Raw genomic sequence first — 12,703 nt, forward strand, 5'->3', positions numbered from 1 at the left:
CACAAACACACCCCTTCTCATCATGCAACCCCCTCCTTGGACTCTAGGAATCTCACAAGTACTTCATTTGCAGATCTTATACAGTTAATGAAAGCCTATTTTAAGCAGCTTAAACAGACAAGGTCTGAAGTTGACAAAAATCATTTCAAGTCATATTTGATGTGGATTTGTTTCCCCAACTTCATTCAGTTTGTACAGTAACAGATGCATTTACTAAAAGTGGACAATACGACACTCAGAGCTGTAACATTTCTCCAACAGTGTCTGAACAATAACAGAACATTATAAATCTGTAACTTCATGCAAGTATTCCAGCTTCACTATCAGATGCTGTAACATCATCTAGGATATATTCTCAGCATTAAGGTTGACACTTTCTTTCCATGGTGACGAAGGCACATCTAAGAGCTGCAGCCTGTAACTGATGCTATTTCTCTACATCAGTGGGAGGCATTAGAGTGACAGTCAGTGCAGTTCTGAAACAAAGCCCTTTTCCCAGCGTGATGTGATGTACCCTCTTTACAAATCCAAGTAACATGAATATTTTTATATGAGGACTGTTGTCCACACTGTGTCTACAACAGAAAACTGGCTCTGAGATGCTGAAAAAGACTTTCTCCTGCAGCTGTAGAGATCAGCCAAGTTTAAATCACAGAATGTGTCATCTTGTTCCACAGCTGATTTTGGAGAAAAGAATCTGATCTTTCAGGGGACTCTGTGGTCCGAAAACATGGCTGACATCGGAGTACCTCATAAATGCAATAACGTTTCTGACAATATCAATGCCTGCTGAGACTATAAAGACTGTTCAAAATCTGATGAGAGTCATGCAGACATCTCTGGATCCAGACTACTTGGTGCCAACTTATATCATGTCCTTGGGATGCCAAACCAAAGCAATCATATGAGGATAAGCACTGAGGACAGAACACGCAGACAGATAACTTGTATGTCTCCCCACCATAGACACAAGTCAAACCATTAGTTACAGTCCCTCTATGGTTGGCATTTAAATCCTGGAAACTTAAATCTGTATATTAACGTTATACATGTAATGCTTTAAAGAAATATTGCTTCATTGCTTAAAGTGATCTCAATGTAACTGAACACTGTTGCTTCCTCTAGAATCTGCAGATCTATGAAGTCCCTGCGTCCCTCTACGTCTTCTATCATATAAAAAACACCATCATATGAACATGCTAACAAGGAAAAAACTTGAGTTTTACCAGTGTCTGTAAATCTGCCGTACAGAAACTCAGGCAGCTTGAACTTTTTTACTAGCTCTAACAACAGAGATAATTTCTCAGGTGTCTACCAGAGATACCACCTCTCTATGCATACAAGTGACTGAAACAAACGGTACCATGGTCAGACATGCTGCAGGAATTACAGACCATCTACACATGTCTCAGTCATTAATGTTCATCCACATTCAGTCTCTGTTCTGATGACAGAATCCCTGCAGCTGAAATGAGCTCTTCTTAATGTCAGATCACTGGCAAAAAAATCTTTTTGGGTAATGATGCGATAGGCTACAGCAGCATGACACTGATCAGGACAGTGTGACACAAAACATGACAGGAGAGATTGCAGCCTGTTTATCTTTATAGTTTGTATGAAATGACACTGACCTTGATGAATTTACATTGTCTGAATACCTTGTTGGTAAACTCAAAGCACAAGTACCAGCACTCATCATTACATTGTATCGGCCACCAAGATACACAGGATGTTTTGTTGAGAAGTTCTCAGAGCTGATTTCACTTGGTGTCATCAGATATCAAAGATTCATCCTGAGCAGAGACTTAAATATTCACATCTGTCATATCTATGAAAAGAATGATGCCTAAGCTATGGAGTAAACTCAGTAAATGAAGCCACTCATAAGTATGACGACACACAACAGGACTGAACGTTGATAATGTTTATGTACCTGAATTTCTGAGCATCACTGACTGTTTTATTTTCTGATGCTGACCAGCTCTTAACTCAGGCTAAAAGTGGTTACTACATGACCTGGTGGCAGTTATGTTCTCTGATATTAGTTTCTGAAATGCTGCTGCTCCACTAAAGTCTAAAAACAGGTGCACTGACTGAGTCTAATGAGCTGTAGGCTGATATCCAAGCTTCTATTCAGTAGCAAACTTAAAGAATTAATAAACTCTTCAGTTAGAGAAAAAATATATCCTGGAGGAATTTCTGTCAAACCTCAGAACATATCACAGAACTGAAACTGTCACTACAACATAGTGAAAATAAAAGTCTTAGTTCTTGGACTGAGCATGGTATTGGATACGACTGACCTCAATATCTGAGACTCGTTAGTCTTTCTGACTGTATGTTTTACTGAAAACATGACTTGTCCAATGTGGCTGCCCAAAGGAACTGCAGCTCTCCATTATTATTCTTACTATATAATCTTAATGACATCATTAGTGAGCCTCAGTAAGGGGATCCAGTGGATCTGGTACATTGCATCTTATATTACGCATTCGATTTATTTAATTTTATCTGTATTTATGTTATATTTGGTTCTTAATATTTTCATTATTATGAAGTGTATTAAAGTATATTTTTAATATTGATACATTAAATAAGGCATGTTTTAAAACTTTTTTTAACACGTATTTTAATTGGGTATCTTCCAGTGCTGCTAATTTATGAATCTGAATTCGTCCCCTTGCACTTACACACACAGCGCCTGCATCTAGCTCTGTATTGCTACTATCGACAGAACTTTACAATAGGCTACACAACAAAGACAGTAAGTTTTGAAGGGTGAGAAATGCTTTGAGAATCATTGAACCATTAAGAATTCCTGAAAGACAGAATCAAGAAGTGATCAGCTGACAGAGAACAGACCATGAGAAATTATATTACTGAATCAGTGGTTAATTGATAAATATCAGTTCCTGAAAAAGATCTCTAAATTAAACCACAATTTAAATGTAAACTGAGTGACAGTATCCACTTGTTCAATTATCCAATTAGGCCGAATTTCTCTTCCTTGTATGAATTGCTCTATATTTTTCCATTTTGCCATATAGAATTTGTCACACCAGCAAAGCACGGATCTAATTTGCGCTGCATGAAAATATTCCTTAAGGTTTGGCAACGCCATCCCTCCCTTATCTTTCCTAATCTGCAATGTTTCAAATTTAATTCTTGATCTATGACCATTCCATATAAACCTTGAGAAGATTTTATCCCATATTCTGAACTGTTTTTCTGGTATCTGAATGGGTAAAGACTGAAAAAATAGAGGAGCCAAGGGAGAATACTCATCTTGATGGTCTCTATACTTGACCCAATGTCTAGTGCAGGGGTGGGCAATTAATTTTCATATGAGGCCACATGAGAAACTTTGACGGTTGTTAAGGGCCAGACCAGTACACTTAAAAGCTCGGCTCAATATATATCTCAATAAAAACAGTAAATGAAACAATACAGTGATGTACAGTGCCCAACTCTTGAATCTCTGCTCTCAGATCCCAAACTCGTTTAAGCACCTTGCCCAGGCTGATCCATCTGACAGCTGTCTGGCCACCAAGGTCACAATGTTCACTCTCATTCCTCCAAAAAGACAACAAACTGTCTGTAATTCAGTGCTCTTGCCCTGATGAAGTTAACTACTTTAGTTACAACATCAGTCACGTGGTTGATTTTTAGCACTGACTTACACAGCACCTCCTGATGTATAATACAATGCAAAAATATCAGTTTCTGTTCTGGGTTTATTTCAGTCACTTTATCTTGCATCCGTTTCAAAAGTCCAACATTTTTCCCTGTCAAATTTGGACAGCCATCAGTTGTAACACCAACCAAATTCTCCCATTTTAGTCCCAGCTTGTTCATACATGTATTTACCTCAGGGAACAAATCACTCACCGTCGTGGTCCCTTCATTGGCTGCACAGCTGCCAGCTCCTCCGTCATCTCAAAGGTTTTTTGTTAGTCCACGTACAAAGATGAGTAACTGGGCTGTGTCACGGACATCACAGTTCTCGTCCAGAGCCGAGGAGAAAATGTCAAAATCGTACACTTTGTTGTGCAGCTGAAGCTCCAGATTCTCGGCGCTGCTCTCCACCCGCCTCGTTACGGTTCGCCTCCAAAGGGCCACATTAACGAACGCTCCTTTCTTCTCCGTGCATATAAACGCTGCAGAGTCCACCAGACATTCTTTTATAAACTCTCCAACAGGGAATGGCTTACTGCTTTTGGCGATTTTGTAGGATATTAGAAAACTCGTCTTGACTGCTGCATCCTTTGATGTGAGCTTTGGTAAAAAAAAAAAATCCTTGCTGCTTTAGCAGTTTAGCTAGCAAACCTTCAGATAGCCTCTCCGCTCTGCATCAGTCAAATGTTTGTACTTCTCCGCATGTTTGGTCTCGTAATGTCGATTCATATTATAATCCTTGAGGACCGCCATCTGTTCGCCACAAACTAGCCCACAGCTTTACCTCTGACTTCCGTGAAGAAATACTTGGAAGTCCATGCCTTATTAAAAACTCTGCATTCGGAATCAATCTTTCTTTTTTGCCGTTAGCTGACGTCTTCCCGGGCTGAAGCTGACCAACAAACCAATCAGCTAAGTATGGAAAGCACGCGCGAAAAAACGTTAACTTAGCAGATCTTTCAAAATAAAAGCAGTACAGGCGTATTGTTTGCATGTATTGTGATGGAATATATTTGCATTGACTTCTAATATTTTCCAGTGACCTCGTACGGGCCAGTCAGGGTCATCCAGCGGGCCGGATGTGGCCAGCGGGCCGTAGGATGCCCAGGTCTGGTCTAGTGGAAGTACAGTCCACCTATCCAAATCATTCCTAATTTCCTTATCCATTTGAATGTAATTAGCTTCATATAGTTCATCCGCTTTTTGTGTTAGGGTGACCCCAAGATATTTCATTTTCGTTGTTCTCCAATTCAAATTATATTTTAGCTATATGTTTTTAGATGGAGTGTAATTGAATGTTAAAATTTGTGTTTTAGTAAATTAAGCTTATAGCCAGACCAGAAGCCAAACATCTCGAGTTGGTTAATTAATATGGGGATAGAAGTTTCTGGGTCCTCTAAGAAGCAGACCACATCATCAGCAAAAAGTCCAAAGGTGTGATCCTCTCCCCGAACTGTTATTCCTTTAAGATCCTTATTCTGCCTGACTGCTTGTGCGAGGGGCTCTATGAAGATTATAAATAAGGTTGGTAAAAGACAACAGCCCTGCCTCTTTGGTTGTTCTAAATTTATGCTCTCAGTGAGACTGCTGTTTATTCTTATCCTTGCAGCTGGTTTTTGGTAGAGTGTTTTAATACATTGAATGGCTTTGTCATTAAATCCTAATTTTCTAAGTACCTGATATAGAAAAGTCCAATTAACGGTGTGGAATGCCTTCTCGGCATCAAGGCTTATTAAGGCTGCACTGATATTTTTATTTTGAATGTGATTAATAATGTGTAGAGTTCTCCCTATGTTATCATGGGTCTGGCGCCCCTTAAAAAAGCCTGTCTGATCTTCATCTATAATGTCACTAATAAAGTTTTCATATCTTTTTGAATATCTTTGTATAATCGAAGTACACAATTTGTAGTCTACATTGGGTAATGATATGGGTCTATAATCTGAACAAGTCTCACTATTGTTTTTCTTGGGAATCAATGATATTATAGCTTCCTTCCAGGATGGCGGGATTTTACCATACTCAAGTGTATAGTTAAATGACAATTCAAGTAGTGGTATAAGTTGTTCACTGAATGTATTGTACCACTCAGATGGTAGGCCGTCACTTCCGAGGGATTTGTTTGTCTTTAGTTTACTCACTGCTTTCTCTATCTCTGCTTTGGTAATGCGTGAGGTCAAAAGATCATTCTGATTTTTCCCAATTGCTGGTAAATCTAGCTCCTCAAGAAAGTCTTTCATTTGTTCTATGTCGGCAGAAGGAGGTTGGGCATATAAGTCTCTGTAATAGTTCATGAACTTGGCTTCAATCTCTTTGGGTTCATAGATTATCTGATTTGTATCTATATCCCTTATCTTGTAAATCCTGTCAGCCTGTTGTTTTTTACATTTTTTGCCAGTAGTTTGGTTGCCCTTGGCCCCACTTCAAAATAGGATTGCTTCAGGAATCTTGTCTTCTTTTCGATTTCAGTGGTTAGTATTCTATCAATATTATCCTTAATTTCTTTGATTCTTGGACACAGTATAGAGTCTCGTGTAGATTTATGTTGTTCTTCAATTCTAAACAGCTTCTCCTTTTCCTTCTTATAGGCTTCCTCTCTATTTTTTTTTAATTGCTGCTGTCTTTGCGATAGGTTTTCCTCTTATGACTGCTTTAAGAGCATCCCACAAGATAACAGGGCTGACTTCTCCGTTGTCATTTTCATTTTGATAAATTGTGATGTCTTTCTTTAGTTCTTCAACTATTGGTTTATTATTTAATATCCCCAAATTTAACCTCCATAATGTACTTTTCTTTTACACTTTTAAGATGACTTCAAGACAATGATCCGATATATCTGCCTCCTGAATTTCGCACTTCTTTACTCTATGTAGTTCCTTCTTCATAAAAAATTGTCAATTCTAGCATAACTGTCATTAGGCGCTGAGTAATGTGTGTAGTCTCTTTTAGAGGGATGTAATTCCCTCCACGTGTTGACTATCCCAAATTCTTTAAATGCTGTCTTGATCAATTTAGTAACATGGTTGGTATTATTGTTTTTGTTTGTTGTGTCCAGTTTGTTATTTATCAAAATGTTAAAGTCACCACCACATATTAAAATTCCATCCATTTCTAAGATCATGGTATCAAGCAAAGTTTTAAAGAATTGTTTTCCACTGTTAGGCGGGGCATATACATTAATCAATGTCACCATTTCATTTTCCAGTTTTCCTTTCACAAGGATAAACCTCCCTTCTTTATCACTAATTTCTTTGATACATTCAAATTTCACTGAGTTAGGAATGAGTATGGCTACGCCTCTTCTACATCCATGGCGAAATTAACTATAAAATGAATTTACATATCCAAATCTCTTAAGCTTCTCACTTTCCTGTCTAGACAAATGGGTTTCCTGTAAATATACAATCTGTGACTTATCCATTAATATTCAACGACAATATCTCGATGTTGTACTCTGACATTACTGTTTATGGGTTTGTGTGGCAATCCCACTCAGAACATGAGTAACATAACTGTGGAACATCATTTGAACACAGAACATTGTGACTTCCAAAAAAAGGGATGTAGTTAACATTCCCTCAAGGTCCCTGATGGTGGGAAGAGGATAAAGTGCCTCTTCGCTGTAGGGGCCCTCCCTAGTACTGTGAGAATACCCACTTTTACAAGAATTGTCCAACATTTAGTGTTATAAAAAGCACTCCCTCTAATCGGTTCCTCTGACCTAATTACATACATCATGAATCATTTTTCCAGTGTGGCCCTCAGTGATGTGTTTTAAACAAATTTCACAAAAGTACGTATTCATTCGAATAAAGTGATAATAATGTGCGAATTCACCTGGGCCACGTTTATCTCTTCATTCGTTTCAGTTTTGTTACTCTGTACCTTGTCTGAACTCTGTCAGCCTCTCTCTTGAATGATGGGCTGCTCTGTCTAAAGCGCTGGTACGTTTCCATAGCATCACTGCATCCAGTTGCTCCTCTGCGGCCGCTGCGGCGCTCGTCTTGGTCGTCACCTTGACTCCACTTCGATTCAGGTCCTGGGCTGCTTCATCCGCTGTCGCATAGATCTGCAGTCCGGAGTCCCAGTACACTTGCATCTTCGTGTAGGGTGTCTAGTATCGGATCCCCTTCTCTTTCAGCACCGCTTTTATGGGACCATATGCCTTCTGCCTCTCCATGATATCTGTCGCATAATTGTTATCAAAGTAAAGTCGTTTGCCATCCATCTCAATCTTCTGCTGCCATGACTTCCTGAGAATCAGTTCTTTAACATGAAACTGTAAAAAGTTTACTATTATTGATCTCTGAGTTGAAGTCGCGGCTGGTTTTGGAATCAGTGCTCTAGGTGCTTGCTGGATTTGGGGCTCCACTCCATCTGGCAGGGTGAGGTGACTCTTAAACAACTCATTAACAAACTCGATGACAGACGCTCCCTCTTTTCCTTCTGGCACTACGTAATGTTATGGTCCCTGCTCCTGCCCTTGTTCTTCTCCATCCTTCTCCATTCTTTCTCCCTCCTTTTTTCCTGTCTGCCATCTGTCTCTCCTATTCTTACTCTCTCTGGCCTGTCTCTCCTATACCTCTCCCTCACTCGTCCCATGTCTTCTGTCTCTCCTTGTCTTGTACCTCTGGTCTCGCTGTAGCACCACAAGTCGTCCTTTTTTAAAGGTGTATTTGTAAGCAAGAAATCAGCTTATTGTCCATATTGGACCACTGGTCCTGTAACAGTGGGGTTTTTTTTCTTCAGATACTCATTTGGTTTGATTATTACCACACTATGCCCAGCAGAAAAGGAGGATAATTTTAATGCAGCAGCTGACCAGAGTCTCAGCATTTGTAACAATACTTGTTCACTGTCATGTACTGAAGTGTATGCAGTGCTCCTCACCTGCAGAGTCTTGTCACATTTTGTAGCATCATCATTCACTGCGTCTGCTGGCTGGGAGAAGACTGGACCGTCAGTGTGATTGAACCCTGTTGAACACCAGAGAGGGGAGTGTTAACTGTAATTTTGATGGTAATGTACTGTAGCGTAACCACTGTAGTTGCGTTTGCACCAGTTAAAAAAGGGGCACCATCCTCAGTTTGTCTGAGGAAATAATTAATTTAAGCAAAATCTCAAGGAGACTCTGATTAAAATAAAGTTGACAAGTCTGATATCTGAAAGTCTAGAATTCTGATTAAATTGACTTCAATTCCCACACAAAGAAATGCAAGAGGCCGTGAATTGGTCTAAATGAGAAACATTTATTAACTACTCTACCAAGACAATACAGGTGAGCTATGTACAGTGAGAAATATGGTGTGTGTGTGCGTACGGGTGGGTGTGTGTGGAATCAAATTAAGATATCAAAGGAAGAGAATTATGGTGAAAGGAGGCCAGATAGCGGACGATCTAACACAATGAACCGGTAATTTAGACTACAATCGATATGCTAAAGAGTGACTAGATTTCAATCAAGTTATAAATGACATCAACCCAAATCAGGAACAGAGAGAATTTAGCGTTTCCTCCTTTTTGTAGCACTGTGCCTTTGTCGGAGTCTCCTTTTGGCCGGAACGTAGTAGGAAGTCAGTGACGTCCTCACGAGGCGCTTGAGTGGTCTATCTCCAACTATCTATCAGCAACGTGTTCTGCCATAGGAGCTCTTCAGCGCAGTCGGGGGTCTGCCAGCAGACGTCTGAGGTAGGAACGCAGGTGATGAGTCAAGCCGGTGTTCAGCGCTCTGTCTGTGCGTCTCCCAGGGTTGATGGAAAAAAAGTAACTTGTTTAATGGTGGCTCTCGTTCTGTTTACCAGTTGGCGTTAGCAGAGTAACAAAAAAAGTGAAACTTGAGAGCTGGGACGCGGTGAAATTTAGCAAAAGAAAAAAAATTATTTCTTATTGAAAGTCAGATTAAAAATATAAACTCAGGCTTGTATTGAAGGTGAGCAGTGTTTAAGTAAGTCGCAAAATTAAAACGTCGACAAAAATGGGCTCAAGAGAAGAACGCCAAGACAAAGTAAAATTTCAAAGGACGAAAATGTTTAAAGAAAAGAATGGAGATGAGGCGTCAGAGCTGCTGCGTAGACGAAGCATTCAGGAGAAGGTGAAAAAGCTAAGCGAGGACAAGAGAATAAGAGAGCTCTATGAGAGGCGTTGTCTGGGCTTTTATAGTGGAAGACAGCTCTGGGTGGGGAAAAACTTTCCCGCGACTTTTGGTAATCTGACTACTGTTTGTTCTCAGATGGAAGAAAAATGGCATTATTTAAACCGAATTAAAACATATAAGCACAAACACGATCTGTCCGTCTCTCACCATGATCCATCAATAGAACATAAGCTAAAATCAAGATTTTACATTTTAACAAATACATGAGTTACCTTATACATACAAACTATATATCAAATGTGCTTTAGATATTAAAAATATACATTATTGTTAGGATATGCGTTATATTTCATGTGTACGGTTATGAATGATACCAACTTCACATTTTACACTCTTAATTGAAGCCGATAAAATGGTTAATACGGGTTTTGTCCCGACATCGTCACGTCCTCCGACGTCACTGGGTGGCACTGTGGGTCCATACAAGAAATATGATTATTTCATTAAAATCTTAATTTTGTCCCCATATCACCTACAGATGTGAATTTGTGCTGTTGATGCTGATACTGTGACGTCTGTCTTCATCTCAGGTGTCTCATTTTCACTGAGGATCTTCTCAGTGAAGCCAACAGAAGGAAAACCTCATCTGGTTGTGAAGAAGGAGACTGAATGGATGACATCCTCAGTGAACCACTTCCTGTTTAGCTTTCACTTACAGAAGGACAGACCAACTCTCAGCAGTTTATTATTCTCTGTTCTTAGTATTCACAGGTTCCATTCATCACCTTTAACTTCATCTCTGCTGTTGTAGCATAATGATAATACAGACTACATGTTGCCATTATTCATAGCAGATATGCTGCATTAAAACATCAACACATTGAGGTCAAGAGCTTCGTTATTTCCTTTACTGCACATTTAAAAACTACATTCGACAATTCTGAACTGTAAAGATGTGTAAACACATATAATAAATGGATGAAATAAATAATGTGTTGCTGACAGTGAAATGTAAAAACTGAAGTCACAAGACAAGTTGTATTCTGAAGAGAGGAGCTGAATCTGCAGCATTATTGTTATTACTGGAAGGATGAGGAGGACATCAGTGCTGCTCTTCCTCACAATGATGAAGGAGAAAAGACTCTTCAGACAACCACAGCTGGATGTTCATGTTCTCTGGAGCTCTCAGTCCATATCAGACTAGATGTTCCCAACGATCCAGACCAAAGCTGGAAGGAAAAGACACTAACAGTGAGAAAAAGATCTACAAGGTTCTTTCATTCCAACTGCTGGAACATTAAATATCAGAGTGAACACAGCAGGATATGAATGGAACACAACAGAGTGTTGTATTTTTTCCAATTTTTTAATCTTGTGGAAATGTTTGTTTTCCTGGCTGAGGCCAAAGAACATTTTACTGCCTTAGATGGACAATAAAGTTTATTCTGTTTTATTCTAATGTGTCCTTAGCATTAACATGAGCTCCACAATTATCTCACCATACAGTTGTAGAGAAAAAAACTGAAGCAAATAACAGATATTAACTCAGAACTAAACTGAGAGATTAACATTCATCAGTAACAGTTCTGTGGAGGAACATTAACGTAGATTTATATCTGCTGATAATTAAAACAGCAATCAATCGGTTATGATTGATCAGCTGTGACCTGCAGGAAACTTAGCTACAGCTTGCAGTTAACTAGTTTATGACACTGACAAACCTGATTTAGAATCAGCGTTAACACTAAATGAGGAAACGTAATCTCAGATTTACAGAACAACTTTAAAACACGATGTTAGAACATGTTTATATCAGAGGTTATAGTCTGATGTTAACTTACAGTAACTTCAGCTACAGTAACGTAGGTCACTGCTTCATATGTGATGTTGTCCAGATGTGGAGAAGAGTACAACTAGTTACAAAAAGGACTTACCTGTAGAGTTTATCTTCACTTTTGGAGGCTAACATTGTTAGCAGCAGCGTCGCTAAACAGCAGATCCGGTAAATGAGGGCGGGACAGAGAGTCCTCAGCTCTCAGTCAGTCTGACCAATCACTGCTCTCTGGCTCTCAGTCAGTCTGACCAATCAGTGCTCTCCGGCTCCGCCCTCTGAGAATCTAGTTGTCGTCACTGGCTCCAAAAATCCAAGATGTCAACCAGGAAGAAGAGGCTTCATTTTCTCTGTGCAGAAACCAACGGGTGACGTCACAAGTGCTACGTCCATCTTTATATACAGTCTATGGTTTGATAATGTGACCATTTGCGTGTCGGTAAATGCTGGCGAAATCCAGGCATTATTTTATCGGTTTTCACGATAGGCAAAAAAAAAACCGAGAACGATATCAACCGATATTACATTTTTATGCCAATATCTATTTAAGTGGCTCTATTGCGGTACCCTTTCACTCGGCTTTTTCTCCCAGGCCTTTGGCAAAGGTGTAGTGCTTTTGTTTACCAACCAGAACACCATAATTACTTTTATTTTATCTTCAGTTTGTAATAAAATTAAGTTGTTTAAGGTCACTCAGAGGCTTGTTGAGGAACATTCAACTTGTTATGTGGACACCAGCAATGAAGAATGGTTTTGGTCCTCCAGTAACATCTGTAGGTGTTATGGATGATCAGCTAACAGAGAACAGACTGTGAGATATGTGGGGGTAGACCCCCCCATTGAATTGTAGTATTAATACAAATTCCCTAAAATTGTGAAAAATATTTTTTATATCAAACCAAGAGTTGTACTATGACAAGCAAAAGGCAGTTTATGGCTGTAGTAAATATGGTGACACTACAGTACATAAGAGTTAAGTTACTGAATTTTTTACTATACAAATTCCTTAAAATTCTGAAAAAATATTTAATATCAAACCAAGAGTTGTAGTCTGACCAGCAGAAGTCAGTTGCTGGCTGCAGTGATTTTGGTGACACTACAGT

The 12,703-nt window shown here is 39.3% G+C and overlaps 1 long non-coding RNA gene across 1 annotated transcript; it reads right to left on the reverse strand.

Moving 5' to 3' along the window:
* Positions 1–10,655: 10,655 nt before the first annotated feature.
* LOC129349314 (uncharacterized) lies at positions 10,656–12,314 on the reverse strand. Its single transcript, XR_008602283.1, has 2 exons — positions 11,704–12,314; positions 10,656–10,998 (listed from the first exon to the last, which is right to left on the reverse strand). It is a non-coding gene; the product is annotated as an uncharacterized LOC129349314 (long non-coding RNA).
* Positions 12,315–12,703: the final 389 nt, after the last annotated feature.

This window comes from Amphiprion ocellaris, chromosome 7 (assembly GCF_022539595.1).
Source record: "Amphiprion ocellaris isolate individual 3 ecotype Okinawa chromosome 7, ASM2253959v1, whole genome shotgun sequence".
Lineage (NCBI taxonomy): Eukaryota > Metazoa > Chordata > Actinopteri > Pomacentridae > Amphiprion > Amphiprion ocellaris.